At 41.0% G+C, this 20,051-nt stretch overlaps 15 non-coding genes across 15 annotated transcripts; 1 reads left to right on the top strand and 14 right to left on the bottom strand.

Moving 5' to 3' along the window:
* Positions 1-335: 335 nt before the first annotated feature.
* trnap-agg (transfer RNA proline (anticodon AGG)) lies at positions 336-407 on the bottom strand. The gene has a single exon. It is a non-coding gene; the product is annotated as a tRNA-Pro (tRNA).
* A 2,699-nt stretch (positions 408-3,106) lies between these two features.
* Positions 3,107-3,178, bottom strand: trnap-agg (transfer RNA proline (anticodon AGG)). The gene has a single exon. It is a non-coding gene; the product is annotated as a tRNA-Pro (tRNA).
* A 2,331-nt stretch (positions 3,179-5,509) lies between these two features.
* On the bottom strand, positions 5,510-5,581 carry trnap-agg (transfer RNA proline (anticodon AGG)). Its single transcript has one exon. It is a non-coding gene; the product is annotated as a tRNA-Pro (tRNA).
* Positions 5,582-6,473: 892 nt separating this feature from the next.
* trnap-agg (transfer RNA proline (anticodon AGG)) lies at positions 6,474-6,545 on the bottom strand. The gene has a single exon. It is a non-coding gene; the product is annotated as a tRNA-Pro (tRNA).
* Positions 6,546-7,437: 892 nt separating this feature from the next.
* On the bottom strand, positions 7,438-7,509 carry trnap-agg (transfer RNA proline (anticodon AGG)). Its single transcript has one exon. It is a non-coding gene; the product is annotated as a tRNA-Pro (tRNA).
* Positions 7,510-8,401: 892 nt separating this feature from the next.
* trnap-agg (transfer RNA proline (anticodon AGG)) lies at positions 8,402-8,474 on the bottom strand. Its single transcript has one exon. It is a non-coding gene; the product is annotated as a tRNA-Pro (tRNA).
* Positions 8,475-9,366: 892 nt separating this feature from the next.
* On the bottom strand, positions 9,367-9,438 carry trnap-agg (transfer RNA proline (anticodon AGG)). The gene has a single exon. It is a non-coding gene; the product is annotated as a tRNA-Pro (tRNA).
* Positions 9,439-10,330: 892 nt separating this feature from the next.
* On the bottom strand, positions 10,331-10,402 carry trnap-agg (transfer RNA proline (anticodon AGG)). Its single transcript has one exon. It is a non-coding gene; the product is annotated as a tRNA-Pro (tRNA).
* Positions 10,403-11,295: 893 nt separating this feature from the next.
* On the bottom strand, positions 11,296-11,367 carry trnap-agg (transfer RNA proline (anticodon AGG)). The gene has a single exon. It is a non-coding gene; the product is annotated as a tRNA-Pro (tRNA).
* Positions 11,368-12,260: 893 nt separating this feature from the next.
* On the bottom strand, positions 12,261-12,332 carry trnap-agg (transfer RNA proline (anticodon AGG)). Its single transcript has one exon. It is a non-coding gene; the product is annotated as a tRNA-Pro (tRNA).
* Positions 12,333-13,224: 892 nt separating this feature from the next.
* trnap-agg (transfer RNA proline (anticodon AGG)) lies at positions 13,225-13,296 on the bottom strand. Its single transcript has one exon. It is a non-coding gene; the product is annotated as a tRNA-Pro (tRNA).
* An 892-nt stretch (positions 13,297-14,188) lies between these two features.
* Positions 14,189-14,260, bottom strand: trnap-agg (transfer RNA proline (anticodon AGG)). Its single transcript has one exon. It is a non-coding gene; the product is annotated as a tRNA-Pro (tRNA).
* Positions 14,261-15,152: 892 nt separating this feature from the next.
* trnap-agg (transfer RNA proline (anticodon AGG)) lies at positions 15,153-15,224 on the bottom strand. Its single transcript has one exon. It is a non-coding gene; the product is annotated as a tRNA-Pro (tRNA).
* Positions 15,225-17,567: 2,343 nt separating this feature from the next.
* Positions 17,568-17,639, bottom strand: trnap-agg (transfer RNA proline (anticodon AGG)). Its single transcript has one exon. It is a non-coding gene; the product is annotated as a tRNA-Pro (tRNA).
* Positions 17,640-19,237: 1,598 nt separating this feature from the next.
* Positions 19,238-19,309, top strand: trnap-agg (transfer RNA proline (anticodon AGG)). Its single transcript has one exon. It is a non-coding gene; the product is annotated as a tRNA-Pro (tRNA).
* Positions 19,310-20,051: the final 742 nt, after the last annotated feature.

The following is a 20,051-nucleotide window of genomic DNA, read 5'->3' as shown; positions in this document are numbered from 1 at the left end:
TCTGTAGCTTCTGAACCGTTTGACCTACAAAATCCTATGACCCCTCCCTGGAAAGAGGAGACCCTCGCGAACACGGTGGTGTCTCAATTTTTCTCTACGTCCCCACAAGTGTCTAGGGACTCGTCTGAATTCGGAACCCTCTATGTGCCAACTTCTGTTTGTAGAATCCAAAATCTTTGGGCTTTTTGCAGGTTTTCTAAATGAAGTGCGACATTGAGCCAACTAGTGAATATCACAATAGATTAGCAGTCCATCGCCTAAACCATTCAGCCACCTCGTCCTGCGACCAGTGGCCCGAGATCTGCCTGTCTGAGCTTGTTAAAATATCTGCAGAAGGGCTCATCCGGGATTTGAACCCGGGACCTCTCGCACCCTAAGCGAGAATCATACCCCTAGACCAACGAGCCTTACACAAGAATAAAATTGTTTTGCTTTCTGCAGCAATGACAATGAGGATATCGATTGTTGTTGTCCATGGTGCTTGGAAAGATTGAACCTCATGTGAGTGTTTGTGCTATACTTGTGAACATAGCAGTCTTCCAAACTGTTGACCAGGCTTCAGTTCAAATATTTTGTAGTTCATCTGCTGTGTCTTTCACATTCTGTCTTCTTCAGCCGCGACAGCAAACTGATGATGAGTTTTGACAAATGAATATTAAGCAAAATTAGATCAATTAATATTTTAAAAGAGAAAAACGAAAAAATAAAACTTCAAAAAGAATGGAGCTCATTTATTTTGAGTCGATTGATGCATCAGTAAGTGAATCAAAGTAAACAAATGTAAAAAATACCCATTCAAATCGATCAGTTTTCAACTAGAGAGATTGAGACGAGTCGTATCTGTCTCAAGCCTCCATAACTGTTTATGTTACACCTCCACATCTGCAATGAAAGGTGGTGGAGCTAGAGCGGTGTTTGTCAAAGGCTTCAGTTCAAATATTTTGTAGTTCATCTGCTGTCTCTTTCACATTCTGTCTTCTTCAGCCGTGACAGCAAACTGATGATGAGTTTTGACAAATGAATATTAACTTCTTGAGGCTACCTGGGACGTTAGCGTGCCCCCCGTGGCTTACCCTATCAACAGCAGGTGCATTTCAAGAGCTGCAAATTTGAAACCAAATAAATGTACAAATTCAAATTTCTCAAACATACAACTAACTTACAGCCTTTGAAAGATAAACATCTTCTTAATCTAACCACGTTTACCGATTTCAAAAGGTTTTTACGGGGAAAGCATAAAGTTAGGTTATGTTAGGAGAGTACATTGACAATAGCGGTGTGCAATGCATTGTCGATTCAAAGACAGGCTTCACCAAAACCATACAATCAGCTAAAATTATGCACTAACCTTTTACAATCTCCATCAGATGACACTCCTAGGACATTATGTTAGACAATGCATGCATTTTTAGTTCTATCAAGTTCATATTTATATCTAAAAACAGTGTTTTACTATGGCGTTGATGTTCAGGAAATCGTTTCCCTCCAATACCGGCAGTCAAGTCATGACAACAAAATAATAAATTAATATTAGAAAACATTGCTAAAATATTATATTGTCATTCAAAGAATTATAGATTTACATCTCTTGAACGCAATGGACTTGTCAGATTTTAAATTAACCTTACTGGGAAATCACACTTTGCAATAATCTGAGCACTGCGCCAGAAAAATACGCATCGCGATACAGACTAACCGCCATGTTGGAGGAATCTAAAATCGAAAATACTATATAAATAATCCATTACCTTTGATTCTCTTCATCAGATGTCACTTCCAAAGAGTCCCAGGTCCATAACGAATGTAGTTTTGTTCAAAAAAGCTCATCATTTATGTCGAAAAACCTCCGTGTTGTAGCGCATGATCTAAGCCAGCCGGACTTCACTTCACTTCAAGAACGGAAAAAATATATTTCCGTTCGTTCAAACATGTCAAACGTTGTATCGCATAAATCATTAGGGCCTTTTTTAACCAGAACATGAATAAAATTCAAGGCGGACCATTGGGTTTTCTTTTAAAACGTTTCGGAATGAGAGTACCCACCATCAACTCGCACGCCAGGTGTCTAATGGGCCATCACCGTTCCAAAGCTCTTCTTCAGTCAGATCTCACTGTAGAAGACTCAAAACACTTTGTAAAGGCTGGGGACATCTTGTGGAAGCAATAGGAAGTGCCAGAATATACCTCACCCCCTTTGTTTTTCAATGGCATAGGCTCAAAGTCAATTCAACACATCAGGTATCCACTTCCTGTCAGAATCTGTCTCAGGGTTTTGCCTGCCAAATGAGTTCTGTTATACTCACAGACACCATTCAAACAGTTTTTGAAACTTTAGGTGGTTTTCTATCCATATATAATAAGTATATGCATATTGTAGTTACTGGGTAGGTGTAGGAGGCAGTTAAAAATGGGCACATCTTTTTTCAAAAAAGTCTCAATACTGCCCCCTATACCCTAACAGGTTAAGCAAAATTAGATCAATTAATATTTTAAAAGAGAAAAACGAAAAAATAAAACTTCAAAAAGAATGGAGCTCATTTATTTTGAGTCGATTGATGCATCAGTAAGTGAATCAAAGTAAACGAATGTAAAAAATACCCATTCAAATCGATCAGTTTTCAACTAGAGAGATTGAGACGAGTCGTATCTGTCTCAAGCCTCCATAACTGTTTATGTTACACCTCCACATCTGCAATGAAAGGTGGTGGAGCTAGAGCGGTGTTTGTCAAACCATGAGACATACCTATAATCGGTCTTCTCACAAAAACATAGGTAACTTCTGAACCGTTTGACCTATAAAATCCTATGACCCCTCCCTGGAAAGAGGAGCCCCTCGCGAACACGGTGCTGTTCTCAATTTTTCTCTACGTCCCCCACAAGTGTCTAGGGACTCGTCTGAATTCGGAACCCTCTATGTGCCAACTTCTGTTTGTAGAATCCAAAATCTTTGGGCTTTTTGCAGGTTTTCTAAATGAAGTGCGACATTGAGCCAACTAGTGAATATCACAATAGATTAGCAGTCCATCGCCTAAACCATTCAGCCACCTCGTCCTGCGACCAGTGGCCCGAGATCTGCCTGTCTGAGCTTGTTAAAATATCTGCAAAAGGGCTCATCCAGGATTTGAACCCGGGACCTCTCGCACCCTAAGCGAGAATCATACCCCTAGACCAACGAGCCTTACACAAGAATAAAATTGTTTTGCTTTCTGCAGCAATGACAATGAGGATATCGATTGTTGTTGTCCATGGTGCTTGGAAAGATTGAACCTCATGTGAGTGTTTGTGCTATACTTGTGAACATAGCAGTCTTCCAAACTGTTGACCAGGCTTCAGTTCAAATATTTTGTAGTTCATCTGCTGTGTCTTTCACATTCTGTCTTCTTCAGCCGCGACAGCAAACTGATGATGAGTTTTGACAAATGAATATTAACTTCTTGAGGCTACCTGGGACGTTAGCGTGCCCCCCGTGGCTTACCCTATCAACAGCAGGTGCATTTCAAGAGCTGCAAATTTGAAACCAAATAAATGTACAAATTCAAATTTCTCAAACATACAACTAACTTACAGCCTTTGAAAGATAAACATCTTCTTAATCTAACCACGTTTACCGATTTCAAAAAGGTTTTACGGGGAAAGCATAAAGTTAGGTTATGTTAGGAGAGTACATTGACAATAGCGGTGTGCAATGCATTGTCGATTCAAAGACAGGCTTCACCAAAACCATACAATCAGCTAAAATTATGCACTAACCTTTTACAATCTCCATCAGATGACACTCCTAGGACATTATGTTAGACAATGCATGCATTTTTAGTTCTATCAAGTTCATATTTATATCTAAAAACAGTGTTTTACTATGGCGTTGATGTTCAGGAAATCGTTTCCCTCCAATACCGGCAGTCAAGTCATGACAACAAAATAATAAATTAATATTAGAAAACATTGCTAAAATATTATATTGTCATTCAAAGAATTATAGATTTACATCTCTTGAACGCAATGGACTTGTCAGATTTTAAATTAACCTTACTGGGAAATCACACTTTGCAATAATCTGAGCACTGCGCCAGAAAAATACGCATCGCGATACAGACTAACCGCCATGTTGGAGGAATCTAAAATCGAAAATACTATATAAATAATCCATTACCTTTGATTCTCTTCATCAGATGTCACTTCCAAAGAGTCCCAGGTCCATAACGAATGTAGTTTTGTTCAAAAAAGCTCATCATTTATGTCGAAAAACCTCCGTGTTGTAGCGCATGATCTAAGCCAGCCGGACTTCACTTCACTTCAAGAACGGAAAAAATATATTTCCGTTCGTTCAAACATGTCAAACGTTGTATCGCATAAATCATTAGGGCCTTTTTTAACCAGAACATGAATAAAATTCAAGGCGGACCATTGGGTTTTCTTTTAAAACGTTTCGGAATGAGAGTACACACCATCAAATCGCGCGCCAGGGTGAATAATGGACCATCACGTTCCATGGCTCTTATTCGGTCAGATCTCACTGTAGAACACTCAAAACACTTTGTAAAGGCTGGGGACATCTTGTGGAAGCAATAGGAAGTGCCAGAATATACCTCACCCCCTTTGTTTTTCAATGGCATAGGCTCAAAGTCAATTCAACACATCAGGTATCCACTTCCTGTCAGAATCTGTCTCAGGGTTTTGCCTGCCAAATGAGTTCTGTTATACTCACAGACACCATTCAAACAGTTTTTGAAACTTTAGGTGGTTTTCTATCCATATATAATAAGTATATGCATATTGTAGTTACTGGGTAGGTGTAGGAGGCAGTTAAAAATGGGCACATCTTTTTTCAAAAAAGTCTCAATACTGCCCCCTATACCCTAACAGGTTAAGCAAAATTAGATCAATTAATATTTTAAAAGAGAAAAACGAAAAAATAAAACTTCAAAAAGAATGGAGCTCATTTATTTTGAGTCGATTGATGCATCAGTAAGTGAATCAAAGTAAACGAATGTAAAAAATACCCATTCAAATCGATCAGTTTTCAACTAGAGAGATTGAGACGAGTCGTATCTGTCTCAAGCCTCCATAACTGTTTATGTTACACCTCCACATCTGCAATGAAAGGTGGTGGAGCTAGAGCGGTGTTTGTCAAACCATGAGACATACCTATAATCGGTCTTCTCACAAAAACATAGGTAACTTCTGAACCGTTTGACCTACTAAAATCCTATGACCCCTCCCTGGAAAGAGGAGACCCTCGCGAACACGGTGGTGTTCTCAATTTTTCTCTACGTCCCCCACAAGTGTCTAGGGACTCGTCTGAATTCGGAACCCTCTATGTGCCAACTTCTGTTTGTAGAATCCAAAATCTTTGGGCTTTTTGCAGGTTTTCTAAATGAAGTGCGACATTGAGCCAACTAGTGAATATCACAATAGATTAGCAGTCCATCGCCTAAACCATTCAGCCACCTCGTCCTGCGACCAGTGGCCCGAGATCTGCCTGTCTGAGCTTGTTAAAATATCTGCAAAAGGGCTCATCCGGGATTTGAACCCGGGACCTCTCGCACCCTAAGCGAGAATCATACCCCTAGACCAACGAGCCTTACACAAGAATAAAATTGTTTTGCTTTCTGCAGCAATGACAATGAGGATATCGATTGTTGTTGTCCATGGTGCTTGGAAAGATTGAACCTCATGTGAGTGTTTGTGCTATACTTGTGAGCATAGCAGTCTTCCAAACTGTTGACCAGGCTTCAGTTCAAATCTTTTGTAGTTCATCTGCTGTGTCTTTCACATTCTGTCTTCTTCAGCCGCGACAGCAAACTGATGATGAGTTTTGACAAATGAATATTAAGCAAAATTAGATCAATTAATATTTTAAAAGAGAAAAACGAAAAAATAAAACTTCAAAAAGAATGGAGCTCATTTATTTTGAGTCGATTGATGCATCAGTAAGTGAATCAAAGTAAACGAATGTAAAAAATACCCATTCAAATCGATCAGTTTTCAACTAGAGAGATTGAGACGAGTCGTATCTGTCTCAAGCCTCCATAACTGTTTATGTTACACCTCCACATCTGCAATGAAAGGTGGTGGAGCTAGAGCGGTGTTTGTCAAACCATGAGACATACCTATAATCGGTCTTCTCACAAAAACATCGGTAGCTTCTGAACCGTTTGACCTACAAAATCCTATGACCCCTCCCTGGAAAGAGGAGACCCTCGCGAACACGGTGGTGTTCTCAATTTTTCTCTACGTCCCCCACAAGTGTCTAGGGACTCGTCTGAATTCGGAACCCTCTATGTGCCAACTTCTGTTTGTAGAATCCAAAATCTTTGGGCTTTTTGCAGGTTTTCTAAATGAAGTGCGACATTGAGCCAACTAGTGAATATCACAATAGATTAGCAGTCCATCGCCTAAACCATTCAGCCACCTCGTCCTGCGACCAGTGGACCGAGATCTGCCTGTCTGAGCTTGTTAAAATATCTGCAAAAGGGCTCATCCGGGATTTGAACCCGGGACCTCTCGCACCCTAAGCGAGAATCATACCCCTAGACCAACGAGCCTTACACAAGTATAAAATTGTTTTGCTTTCTGCGGCAATGACAATGAGGATATCGATTGTTGTTGTCCATGGTGCTTGGAAAGATTGAACCTCATGTGAGTGTTTGTGCTATACTTGTGAGCATAGCAGTCTTCCAAACTGTTGACCAGGCTTCAGTTCAAATCTTTTGTAGTTCATCTGCTGTGTCTTTCACATTCTGTCTTCTTCAGCCGCGACAGCAAACTGATGATGAGTTTTGACAAATGAATATTAAGCAAAATTAGATCAATTAATATTTTAAAAGAGAAAAACGAAAAAATAAAACTTCAAAAAGAATGGAGCTCATTTATTTTGAGTCGATTGATGCATCAGTAAGTGAATCAAAGTAAACGAATGTAAAAAATACCCATTCAAATCGATCAGTTTTCAACTAGAGAGATTGAGACGAGTCGTATCTGTCTCAAGCCTCCATAACTGTTTATGTTACACCTCCACATCTGCAATGAAAGGTGGTGGAGCTAGAGCGGTGTTTGTCAAACCATGAGACATACCTATAATCGGTCTTCTCACAAAAACATCGGTAGCTTCTGAACCGTTTGACCTACAAAATCCTATGACCCCTCCCTGGAAAGAGGAGACCCTCGCGAACACGGTGGTGTTCTCAATTTTTCTCTACGTCCCCCACAAGTGTCTAGGGACTCGTCTGAAGTCGGAACCCTCTATGTGCCAACTTCTGTTTGTAGAATCCAAAATCTTTGGGCTTTTTGCAGGTTTTCTAAATGAAGTGCGACATTGAGCCAACTAGTGAATATCACAATAGATTAGCAGTCCATCGCCTAAACCATTCAGCCACCTCGTCCTGCGACCAGTGGACCGAGATCTGCCTGTCTGAGCTTGTTAAAATATCTGCAAAAGGGCTCATCCGGGATTTGAACCCGGGACCTCTCGCACCCTAAGCGAGAATCATACCCCTAGACCAACGAGCCTTACACAAGTATAAAATTGTTTTGCTTTCTGCGGCAATGACAATGAGGATATCGATTGTTGTTGTCCATGGTGCTTGGAAAGATTGAACCTCATGTGAGTGTTTGTGCTATACTTGTGAGCATAGCAGTCTTCCAAACTGTTGACCAGGCTTCAGTTCAAATCTTTTGTAGTTCATCTGCTGTGTCTTTCACATTCTGTCTTCTTCAGCCGCGACAGCAAACTGATGATGAGTTTTGACAAATGAATATTAAGCAAAATTAGATCAATTAATATTTTAAAAGAGAAAAACGAAAAAATAAAACTTCAAAAAGAATGGAGCTCATTTATTTTGAGTCGATTGATGCATCAGTAAGTGAATCAAAGTAAACGAATGTAAAAAATACCCATTCAAATCGATCAGTTTTCAACTAGAGAGATTGAGACGAGTCGTATCTGTCTCAAGCCTCCATAACTGTTTATGTTACACCTCCACATCTGCAATGAAAGGTGGTGGAGCTAGAGCGGTGTTTGTCAAACCATGAGACATACCTATAATCGGTCTTCTCACAAAAACATCGGTAGCTTCTGAACCGTTTGACCTACAAAATCCTATGACCCCTCCCTGGAAAGAGGAGACCCTCGCGAACACGGTGGTGTTCTCAATTTTTCTCTACGTCCCCCACAAGTGTCTAGGGACTCGTCTGAAGTCGGAACCCTCTATGTGCCAACTTCTGTTTGTAGAATCCAAAATCTTTGGGCTTTTTGCAGGTTTTCTAAATGAAGTGCGACATTGAGCCAACTAGTGAATATCACAATAGATTAGCAGTCCATCGCCTAAACCATTCAGCCACCTCGTCCTGCGACCAGTGGACCGAGATCTGCCTGTCTGAGCTTGTTAAAATATCTGCAAAAGGGCTCATCCAGGGATTTGAACCCGGGACCTCTCGCACCCTAAGCGAGAATCATACCCCTAGACCAACGAGCCTTACACAAGTATAAAATTGTTTTGCTTTCTGCGGCAATGACAATGAGGATATCCATTGTTGTTGTCCATGGTGCTTGGAAAGATTGAACCTCATGTGAGTGTTTGTGCTATACTTGTGAGCATAGCAGTCTTCCAAACTGTTGACCAGGCTTCAGTTCAAATCTTTTGTAGTTCATCTGCTGTGTCTTTCACATTCTGTCTTCTTCAGCCGCGACAGCAAACTGATGATGAGTTTTGACAAATGAATATTAAGCAAAATTAGATCAATTAATATTTTAAAAGAGAAAAACGAAAAAATAAAACTTCAAAAAGAATGGAGCTCATTTATTTTGAGTCGATTGATGCATCAGTAAGTGAATCAAAGTAAACGAATGTAAAAAATACCCATTCAAATCGATCAGTTTTCAACTAGAGAGATTGAGACGAGTCGTATCTGTCTCAAGCCTCCATAACTGTTTATGTTACACCTCCACATCTGCAATGAAAGGTGGTGGAGCTAGAGCGGTGTTTGTCAAACCATGAGACATACCTATAATCGGTCTTCTCACAAAAACATCGGTAGCTTCTGAACCGTTTGACCTACAAAATCCTATGACCCCTCCCTGGAAAGAGGAGACCCTCGCGAACACGGTGGTGTTCTCAATTTTTCTCTACGTCCCCCACAAGTGTCTAGGGACTCGTCTGAATTCGGAACCCTCTATGTGCCAACTTCTGTTTGTAGAATCCAAAATCTTTGGGCTTTTTGCAGGTTTTCTAAATGAAGTGCGACATTGAGCCAACTAGTGAATATCACAATAGATTAGCAGTCCATCGCCTAAACCATTCAGCCACCTCGTCCTGCGACCAGTGGACCGAGATCTGCCTGTCTGAGCTTGTTAAAATATCTGCAAAAGGGCTCATCCGGGATTTGAACCCGGGACCTCTCGCACCCTAAGCGAGAATCATACCCCTAGACCAACGAGCCTTACACAAGTATAAAATTGTTTTGCTTTCTGCGGCAATGACAATGAGGATATCGATTGTTGTTGTCCATGGTGCTTGGAAAGATTGAACCTCATGTGAGTGTTTGTGCTATACTTGTGAGCATAGCAGTCTTCCAAACTGTTGACCAGGCTTCAGTTCAAATCTTTTGTAGTTCATCTGCTGTGTCTTTCACATTCTGTCTTCTTCAGCCGCGACAGCAAACTGATGATGAGTTTTGACAAATGAATATTAAGCAAAATTAGATCAATTAATATTTTAAAAGAGAAAAACGAAAAAATAAAACTTCAAAAAGAATGGAGCTCATTTATTTTGAGTCGATTGATGCATCAGTAAGTGAATCAAAGTAAACGAATGTAAAAAATACCCATTCAAATCGATCAGGGTTCAACTAGAGAGATTGAGACGAGTCGTATCTGTCTCAAGCCTCCATAACTGTTTATGTTACACCTCCACATCTGCAATGAAAGGTGGTGGAGCTAGAGCGGTGTTTGTCAAACCATGAGACATACCTATAATCGGTCTTCTCACAAAAACATCGGTAGCTTCTGAACCGTTTGACCTACAAAATCCTATGACCCCTCCCTGGAAAGAGGAGACCCTCGCGAACACGGTGGTGTTCTCAATTTTTCTCTACGTCCCCCACAAGTGTCTAGGGACTCGTCTGAAGTCGGAACCCTCTATGTGCCAACTTCTGTTTGTAGAATCCAAAATCTTTGGGCTTTTTGCAGGTTTTCTAAATGAAGTGCGACATTGAGCCAACTAGTGAATATCACAATAGATTAGCAGTCCATCGCCTAAACCATTCAGCCACCTCGTCCTGCGACCAGTGGACCGAGATCTGCCTGTCTGAGCTTGTTAAAATATCTGCAAAAGGGCTCATCCGGGATTTGAACCCGGGACCTCTCACACCCTAAGCGAGAATCATACCCCTAGACCAACGAGCCTTACACAAGTATAAAATTGTTTTGCTTTCTGCAGGCAATGACAATGAGGATATCGATTGTTGTTGTCCATGGTGCTTGGAAAGATTGAACCTCATGTGAGTGTTTGTGCTATACTTGTGAGCATAGCAGTCTTCCAAACTGTTGACCAGGCTTCAGTTCAAATCTTTTGTAGTTCATCTGCTGTGTCTTTCACATTCTGTCTTCTTCAGCCGCGACAGCAAACTGATGATGAGTTTTGACAAATGAATATTAAGCAAAATTAGATCAATTAATATTTTAAAAGAGAAAAACGAAAAAATAAAACTTCAAAAAGAATGGAGCTCATTTATTTTGAGTCGATTGATGCATCAGTAAGTGAATCAAAGTAAACGAATGTAAAAAATACCCATTCAAATCGATCAGTTTTCAACTAGAGAGATTGAGACGAGTCGTATCTGTCTCAAGCCTCCATAACTGTTTATGTTACACCTCCACATCTGCAATGAAAGGTGGTGGAGCTAGAGCGGTGTTTGTCAAACCATGAGACATACCTATAATCGGTCTTCTCACAAAAACATCGGTAGCTTCTGAACCGTTTGACCTACAAAATCCTATGACCCCTCCCTGGAAAGAGGAGACCCTCGCGAACACGGTGGTGTTCTCAATTTTTCTCTACGTCCCCCACAAGTGTCTAGGGACTCGTCTGAATTCGGAACCCTCTATGTGCCAACTTCTGTTTGTAGAATCCAAAATCTTTGGGCTTTTTGCAGGTTTTCTAAATGAAGTGCGACATTGAGCCAACTAGTGAATATCACAATAGATTAGCAGTCCATCGCCTAAACCATTCAGCCACCTCGTCCTGCGACCAGTGGACCGAGATCTGCCTGTCTGAGCTTGTTAAAATATCTGCAAAAGGGCTCATCCGGGATTTGAACCCGGGACCTCTCGCACCCTAAGCGAGAATCATACCCCTAGACCAACGAGCCTTACACAAGTAATAAAATTGTTTTGCTTTCTGCGGCAATGACAATGAGGATATCGATTGTTGTTGTCCATGGTGCTTGGAAAGATTGAACCTCATGTGAGTGTTTGTGCTATACTTGTGAGCATAGCAGTCTTCCAAACTGTTGACCAGGCTTCAGTTCAAATCTTTTGTAGTTCATCTGCTGTGTCTTTCACATTCTGTCTTCTTCAGCCGCGACAGCAAACTGATGATGAGTTTTGACAAATGAATATTAAGCAAAATTAGATCAATTAATATTTTAAAAGAGAAAAACGAAAAAATAAAACTTCAAAAAGAATGGAGCTCATTTATTTTGAGTCGATTGATGCATCAGTAAGTGAATCAAAGTAAACGAATGTAAAAAATACCCATTCAAATCGATCAGTTTTCAACTAGAGAGATTGAGACGAGTCGTATCTGTCTCAAGCCTCCATAACTGTTTATGTTACACCTCCACATCTGCAATGAAAGGTGGTGGAGCTAGAGCGGTGTTTGTCAAACCATGAGACATACCTATAATCGGTCTTCTCACAAAAACATCGGTAGCTTCTGAACCGTTTGACCTACAAAATCCTATGACCCCTCCCTGGAAAGAGGAGACCCTCGCGAACACGGTGGTGTTCTCAATTTTTCTCTACGTCCCCCACAAGTGTCTAGGGACTCGTCTGAATTCGGAACCCTCTATGTGCCAACTTCTGTTTGTAGAATCCAAAATCTTTGGGCTTTTTGCAGGTTTTCTAAATGAAGTGCGACATTGAGCCAACTAGTGAATATCACAATAGATTAGCAGTCCATCGCCTAAACCATTCAGCCACCTCGTCCTGCGACCAGTGGACCGAGATCTGCCTGTCTGAGCTTGTTAAAATATCTGCAAAAGGGCTCATCCGGGATTTGAACCCGGGACCTCTCGCACCCTAAGCGAGAATCATACCCCTAGACCAACGAGCCTTACACAAGAATAAAATTGTTTTGCTTTCTGCGGCAATGACAATGAGGATATCGATTGTTGTTGTCCATGGTGCTTGGAAAGATTGAACCTCATGTGAGTGTTTGTGCTATACTTGTGAGCATAGCAGTCTTCCAAACTGTTGACCAGGCTTCAGTTCAAATCTTTTGTAGTTCATCTGCTGTGTCTTTCACATTCTGTCTTCTTCAGCCGCGACAGCAAACTGATGATGAGTTTTGACAAATGAATATTAAGCAAAATTAGATCAATTAATATTTTAAAAGAGAAAAACGAAAAAATAAAACTTCAAAAAGAATGGAGCTCATTTATTTTGAGTCGATTGATGCATCAGTAAGTGAATCAAAGTAAACGAATGTAAAAAATACCCATTCAAATCGATCAGTTTTCAACTAGAGAGATTGAGACGAGTCGTATCTGTCTCAAGCCTCCATAACTGTTTATGTTACACCTCCACATCTGCAATGAAAGGTGGTGGAGCTAGAGCGGTGTTTGTCAAACCATGAGACATACCTATAATCGGTCTTCTCACAAAAACATCGGTAGCTTCTGAACCGTTTGACCTACAAAATCCTATGACCCCTCCCTGGAAAGAGGAGACCCTCGCGAACACGGTGGTGTTCTCAATTTTTCTCTACGTCCCCCACAAGTGTCTAGGGACTCGTCTGAATTCGGAACCCTCTATGTGCCAACTTCTGTTTGTAGAATCCAAAATCTTTGGGCTTTTTGCAGGTTTTCTAAATGAAGTGCGACATTGAGCCAACTAGTGAATATCACAATAGATTAGCAGTCCATCGCCTAAACCATTCAGCCACCTCGTCCTGCGACCAGTGGACCGAGATCTGCCTGTCTGAGCTTGTTAAAATATCTGCAAAAGGGCTCATCCGGGATTTGAACCCGGGACCTCTCGCACCCTAAGCGAGAATCATACCCCTAGACCAACTAGCCTTACACAAGAATAAAATTGTTTTGCTTTCTGCAGCAATGACAATGAGGATATCGATTGTTGTTGTCCATGGTGCTTGGAAAGATTGAACCTCATGTGAGTGTTTGTGCTATACTTGTGAGCATAGCAGTCTTCCAAACTGTTGACCAGGCTTCAGTTCAAATCTTTTGTAGTTCATCTGCTGTGTCTTTCACATTCTGTCTTCTTCAGCCGCGACAGCAAACTGATGATGAGTTTTGACAAATGAATATTAAGCAAAATTAGATCAATTAATATTTTAAAAGAGAAAAACGAAAAAATAAAACTTCAAAAAGAATGGAGCTCATTTATTTTGAGTCGATTGATGCATCAGTAAGTGAATCAAAGTAAACGAATGTAAAAAATACCCATTCAAATCGATCAGTTTTCAACTAGAGAGATTGAGACGAGTCGTATCTGTCTCAAGCCTCCATAACTGTTTATGTTACACCTCCACATCTGCAATGAAAGGTGGTGGAGCTAGAGCGGTGTTTGTCAAACCATGAGACATACCTATAATCGGTCTTCTCACAAAAACATCGGTAGCTTCTGAACCGTTTGACCTACAAAATCCTATGACCCCTCCCTGGAAAGAGGAGACCCTCGCGAACACGGTGGTGTTCTCAATTTTTCTCTACGTCCCCCACAAGTGTCTAGGGACTCGTCTGAATTCGGAACCCTCTATGTGCCAACTTCTGTTTGTAGAATCCAAAATCTTTGGGCTTTTTGCAGGTTTTCTAAATGAAGTGCGACATTGAGCCAACTAGTGAATATCACAATAGATTAGCAGTCCATCGCCTAAACCATTCAGCCACCTCGTCCTGCGACCAGTGGACCGAGATCTGCCTGTCTGAGCTTGTTAAAATATCTGCAAAAGGGCTCATCCGGGATTTGAACCCGGGCCCTCTCGCACCCTAAGCGAGAATCATACCCCTAGACCAACTAGCCTTACACAAGAATAAAATTGTTTTGCTTTCTGCGGCAATGACAATGAGGATATCGATTGTTGTTGTCCATGGTGCTTGGAAAGATTGAACCTCATGTGAGTGTTTGTGCTATACTTGTGAGCATAGCAGTCTTCCAAACTGTTGACCAGGCTTCAGTTCAAATCTTTTGTAGTTCATCTGCTGTGTCTTTCACATTCTGTCTTCTTCAGCCGCGACAGCAAACTGATGATGAGTTTTGACAAATGAATATTAAGCAAAATTAGATCAATTCATATTTTAAAAGAGAAAAACGAAAAAATAAAACTTCAAAAAGAATGGAGCTCATTTATTTTGAGTCGATTGATGCATCAGTAAGTGAATCAAAGTAAACGAATGTAAAAAATACCCATTCAAATCGATCAGTTTTCAACTAGAGAGATTGAGACGAGTCGTATCTGTCTCAAGCCTCCATAACTGTTTATGTTACACCTCCACATCTGCAATGAAAGGTGGTGGAGCTAGAGCGGTGTTTGTCAAACCATGAGACATACCTATAATCGGTCTTCTCACAAAAACATCGGTAGCTTCTGAACCGTTTGACCTACAAAATCCTATGACCCCTCCCTGGAAAGAGGAGACCCTCGCGAACACGGTGGTGTTCTCAATTTTTCTCTACGTCCCCCACAAGTGTCTAGGGACTCGTCTGAATTCGGAACCCTCTATGTGCCAACTTCTGTTTGTAGAATCCAAAATCTTTGGGCTTTTTGCAGGTTTTCTAAATGAAGTGCGACATTGAGCCAACTAGTGAATATCACAATAGATTAGCAGTCCATCGCCTAAACCATTCAGCCACCTCGTCCTGCGACCAGTGGACCGAGATCTGCCTGTCTGAGCTTGTTAAAATATCTGCAAAAGGGCTCATCCGGGATTTGAACCCGGGCCCTCTCGCACCCTAAGCGAGAATCATACCCCTAGACCAACTAGCCTTACACAAGAATAAAATTGTTTTGTTTTCTGCGGCAATGACAATGAGGATATCGATTGTTGTTGTCCATGGTGCTTGGAAAGATTGAACCTCATGTGAGTGTTTGTGCTATACTTGTGAGCATAGCAGTCTTCCAAACTGTTGACCAGGCTTCAGTTCAAATCTTTTGTAGTTCATCTGCTGTGTCTTTCACATTCTGTCTTCTTCAGCCGCGACAGCAAACTGATGATGAGTTTTGACAAATGAATATTAACCTGTTACATCTAGGGGGCAGTAATTTCACGGCTGGATAAAAAACGTACCCGATTTAATCTGATTATTAGTCCTGCCCAGAAACTGGAATATGCATATAATTATTAGCTTTGGAGAGAAAACACTCCAAAGTTTCTGAAACTGTTTGAATGGTGTCTGTGAGTATAACAGAACTCCTATGGCAGGCAAAAACCTGAGATGCTTCTGTTCAGGAAGTACCCTGTCTGAACATTTCTTGCCCTTCTTTATTATCTCTGTCGTTTACAAAGGATCTCTGCTCTTACGTGACACTTCTCACGTCAACAATGGAGTCTCACAGCCCGGGAAAAACAGGAATGATGTCATTCAAAGCCCTGGCTGAAGCACACGAGAGCAAATGCTGAGTGGTCAGTCAATGGACTAAGCCTTAGGCGCGTGACACGCCCCGCCCCCGGCTTTTGGTTTTTTCCTCAGTTTACAGACAGGCAGATTCCCGGTCGGAATATTATCGCTTCTCTACGAGATAAATTGCATAAATATTGGTTTTAAACAGCGGTTGACATGCTTCGAAGTACGGTAATGGAATATTTCGAAATTTTTTGTCATATTTTGCGTCATGCTCGTGGCCGAGATTTAGCGTTGGGATAGTGTCTAGAACGCACGAACAAAACGTCGCTGTTTGGATATAACGATGGATTATTTGGGACCAAACCTACATTTGTTATTGAAGTAGAAGTCCTGGCAGTGTATTCTGATGAAGAACAAGCAAGGTAAGAACATTTTTCTTATAGGAAATGTGATTTTGGTGAAGGCTACACTGGGTGGGTGTCTAAATAGCTAGCCCTGTAACGCCGGGCTATGTACTTACATTATTGCAAAATGTGCTTCATCCGAAAAGCTATTTTAAAATCGGACATATCGAGTGCATAGAGGAGTTCTGTATCTATAATTCTTAAAATAATTGTTATGCTTTTTGTGAACGTTTATCGTGAGTAATTTAGTAAAATCACCGGAAGTGTTCGGTGGGAATGCTAGTTCTGAACGTCACATGCTAATGTAAAAAGCTGGTTTTTGATATAAATATGAACTTGATTGAACAGACATGCATGTATTGTATAACACAATGTCCTAGGTGTGTCATCTGATGAAGATCATCAAAGGTTAGTGCTGCATTTAGATATGGTTTGGGTTTATGTGACATGATATGCTAGCTTGAAAAATGGCTGTGTGATTATTCCTGGCTGGGTACTCTGCTGACATAATCTAATGTTTTGCTTTCGCTGTAAAGCCTTTTTGAAATCGGACAGTTTGGTTAGATAAAGGAGAGTCTTGTCTTTAAATAGCTGTAACATAGTCATATGTTTGAAAAGTGTAAGTTTTCGGATTTAGAGGAGTTTGAATTTCGCGCCCCGCCCATCATTGGATATTGGAGCAGACGTTCCGCTAGCGGAACGTGTAGATGTAAGAGGTTAAGCAAAATTAGATCAATTAATATTTTAAAAGAGAAAAACGAAAAAATAAAACTTCAAAAAGAATGGAGCTCATTTATTTTGAGTCGATTGATGCATCAGTAAGTGAATCAAAGTAAACGAATGTAAAAAATACCCATTCAAATCGATCAGTTTTCAACTAGAGAGATTGAGACGAGTCGTATCTGTCTCAAGCCTCCATAACTGTTTATGTTACACCTCCACATCTGCAATGAAAGGTGGTGGAGCTAGAGCGGTGTTTGTCAAACCATGAGACATACCTATAATCGGTCTTCTCACAAAAACATCGGTAGCTTCTGAACCGTTTGACCTACAAAATCCTATGACCCCTCCCTGGAAAGAGGAGACCCTCGCGAACACGGTGGTGTTCTCAATTTTTCTCTACGTCCCCCACAAGTGTCTAGGGACTCGTCTGAATTCGGAACCCTCTATGTGCCAACTTCTGTTTGTAGAATCCAAAATCTTTGGGCTTTTTGCAGGTTTTCTAAATGAAGTGCGACATTGAGCCAACTAGTGAATATCACAATAGATTAGCAGTCCATCGCCTAAACCATTCAGCCACCTCGTCCTGCGACCAGTGGACCGAGATCTGCCTGTCTGAGCTTGTTAAAATATCTGCAAAAGGGCTCATCCGGGATTTGAACCCGGGCCCTCTCGCACCCTAAGCGAGAATCATACCCCTAGACCAACTAGCCTTACACAAGAATAAAATTGTTTTGTTTTCTGCGGCAATGACAATGAGGATATCGATTGTTGTTGTCCATGGTGCTTGGAAAGATTGAACCTCATGTGAGTGTTTGTGCTATACTTGTGAGCATAGCAGTCTTCCAAACTGTTGACCAGGCTTCAGTTCAAATCTTTTGTAGTTCATCTGCTGTGTCTTTCACATTCTGTCTTCTTCAGCCGCGACAGCAAACTGATGATGAGTTTTGACAAATGAATATTAAGCAAAATTAGATCAATTAATATTTTAAAAGAGAAAAACGAAAAAATAAAACTTCAAAAAGAATGGAGCTCATTTATTTTGAGTCGATTGATGCATCAGTAAGTGAATCAAAGTAAACGAATGTAAAAAATACCCATTCAAATCGATCAGTTTTCAACTAGAGAGATTGAGACGAGTCGTATCTGTCTCAAGCCTCCATAACTGTTTATGTTACACCTCCACATCTGCAATGAAAGGTGGTGGAGCTAGAGCGGTGTTTGTCAAACCATGAGACATACCTATAATCGGTCTTCTCACAAAAACATCGGTAGCTTCTGAACCGTTTGACCTACAAAATCCTATGACCCCTCCCTGGAAAGAGGAGACCCTCGCGAACACGGTGGTGTTCTCAATTTTTCTCTACGTCCCCCACAAGTGTCTAGGGACTCGTCTGAATTCGGAACCCTCTATGTGCCAACTTCTGTTTGTAGAATCCAAAATCTTTGGGCTTTTTGCAGGTTTTCTAAATGAAGTGCGACATTGAGCCAACTAGTGAATATCACAATAGATTAGCAGTCCATCGCCTAAACCATTCAGCCACCTCGTCCTGCGACCAGTGGAACGAGATCTGCCTGTCTGAGCTTGTTAACCTGTCTGGGGTATGTGGGACGATTTCGTCCCACCTACGTAACAGCTACTGAAATTCCAGTGGCGCGATTTTTGTCATTGAGAACACCACCGTGTTCGCGAGGGTCTCCTCTTTCCAGGGAGGGGTCATAGGATTTTGTAGGTCAAACGGTTCAGAAGCTACCGATGTTTTTGTGAGAAGACCGATTATAGGTATGTCTCATGGTTTGACAAACACCGCTCTAGCTCCACCACCTTTCATTGCAGATGTGGAGGTGTAACATAAACAGTTATGGAGGCTTGAGACAGATACGACTCGTCTCAATCTCTCTAGTTGAAAACTGATCGATTTGAATGGGTATTTTTTACATTCGTTTACTTTGATACACTTACTGATGCATCAATCGACTCAAAATAAATGAGCTCCATTCTTTTTGAAGTTTTATTTTTTCGTTTTTCTCTTTTAAAATATTAATTGATCTAATTTTGCTTAATATTCATTTGTCAAAACTCATCATCAGTTTGCTGTCGCGGCTGAAGAAGACAGAATGTGAAAGACACAGCAGATGAACTACAAAAGATTTGAACTGAAGCCTGGTCAACAGTTTGGAAGACTGCTATGCTCACAAGTATAGCACAAACACTCACATGAGGTTCAATCTTTCCAAGCACCATGGACAACAACAAATGATATACTCATTTTCATTGCCGCAGAAAGCAAAAAATGTTATACTTGTGTAAGGCTCGTTGGTCTAGAGGTATGATTCTCGCTTAGGGTGCGAGAAGTCCCGGGTTCAAATCCTGGATGAGCCCTTTTGCAGATATTTTAACAAGCTCAGACAGGCAGATCTCGGTCCACTGGTCGCAGGACGAGGTGGCTGAATGGTTTAGGCGATGGACTGCTAATCTATTGTGATATTCACTAGTTGGCTCAATGTCGCACTTCATTTAGAAAACCTGCAAAAAGCCCAAAGATTTTGGATTCTACAAACAGAAGTTGGCACATAGAGGGTTCCGACTTCAGACGAGTCCCTAGACACTTGTGGGGGACGTAGAGAAAAATTGAGAACACCACCGTGTTCGCGAGGGTCTCCTCTTTCCAGGGAGGGGTCATAGGATTTTGTAGGTCAAACGGTTCAGAAGCTACCGATGCTTTTGTGAGAAGACCGATTATAGGTATGTCTCATGGTTTGACAAACACCGCTCTAGCTCCACCACCTTTCATTGCAGATGTGGAGGTGTAACATAACAGTTATGGAGGCTTGAGACAGATACGACTCGTCTCAATCTCTCTAGTTGAAAACTGATCGATTTGAATGGGTATTTTTTACATTCGTTTACTTTGATTCACTTACTGATGCATCAATCGACTCAAAATAAATGAGCTCCATTCTTTTTGAAGTTTTATTTTTTCGTTTTTCTCTTTTAAAATATTAATTGATCTAATTTTGCTTAATATTCATTTGTCAAAACTCATCATCAGTTTGCTGTCGCGGCTGAAGAAGACAGAATGTGAAAGACACAGCAGATGAACTACAAAAGATTTGAACTGAAG

Source organism: Salmo trutta, unplaced genomic scaffold, assembly GCF_901001165.1.
Source record: "Salmo trutta unplaced genomic scaffold, fSalTru1.1, whole genome shotgun sequence".
In the NCBI taxonomy this organism is placed as follows: Eukaryota; Metazoa; Chordata; class Actinopteri; order Salmoniformes; family Salmonidae; genus Salmo; species Salmo trutta.
The sequence above is the reverse complement of the archived record's forward strand: the minus strand, read 5'-3'. Positions and strand labels throughout refer to the sequence as shown.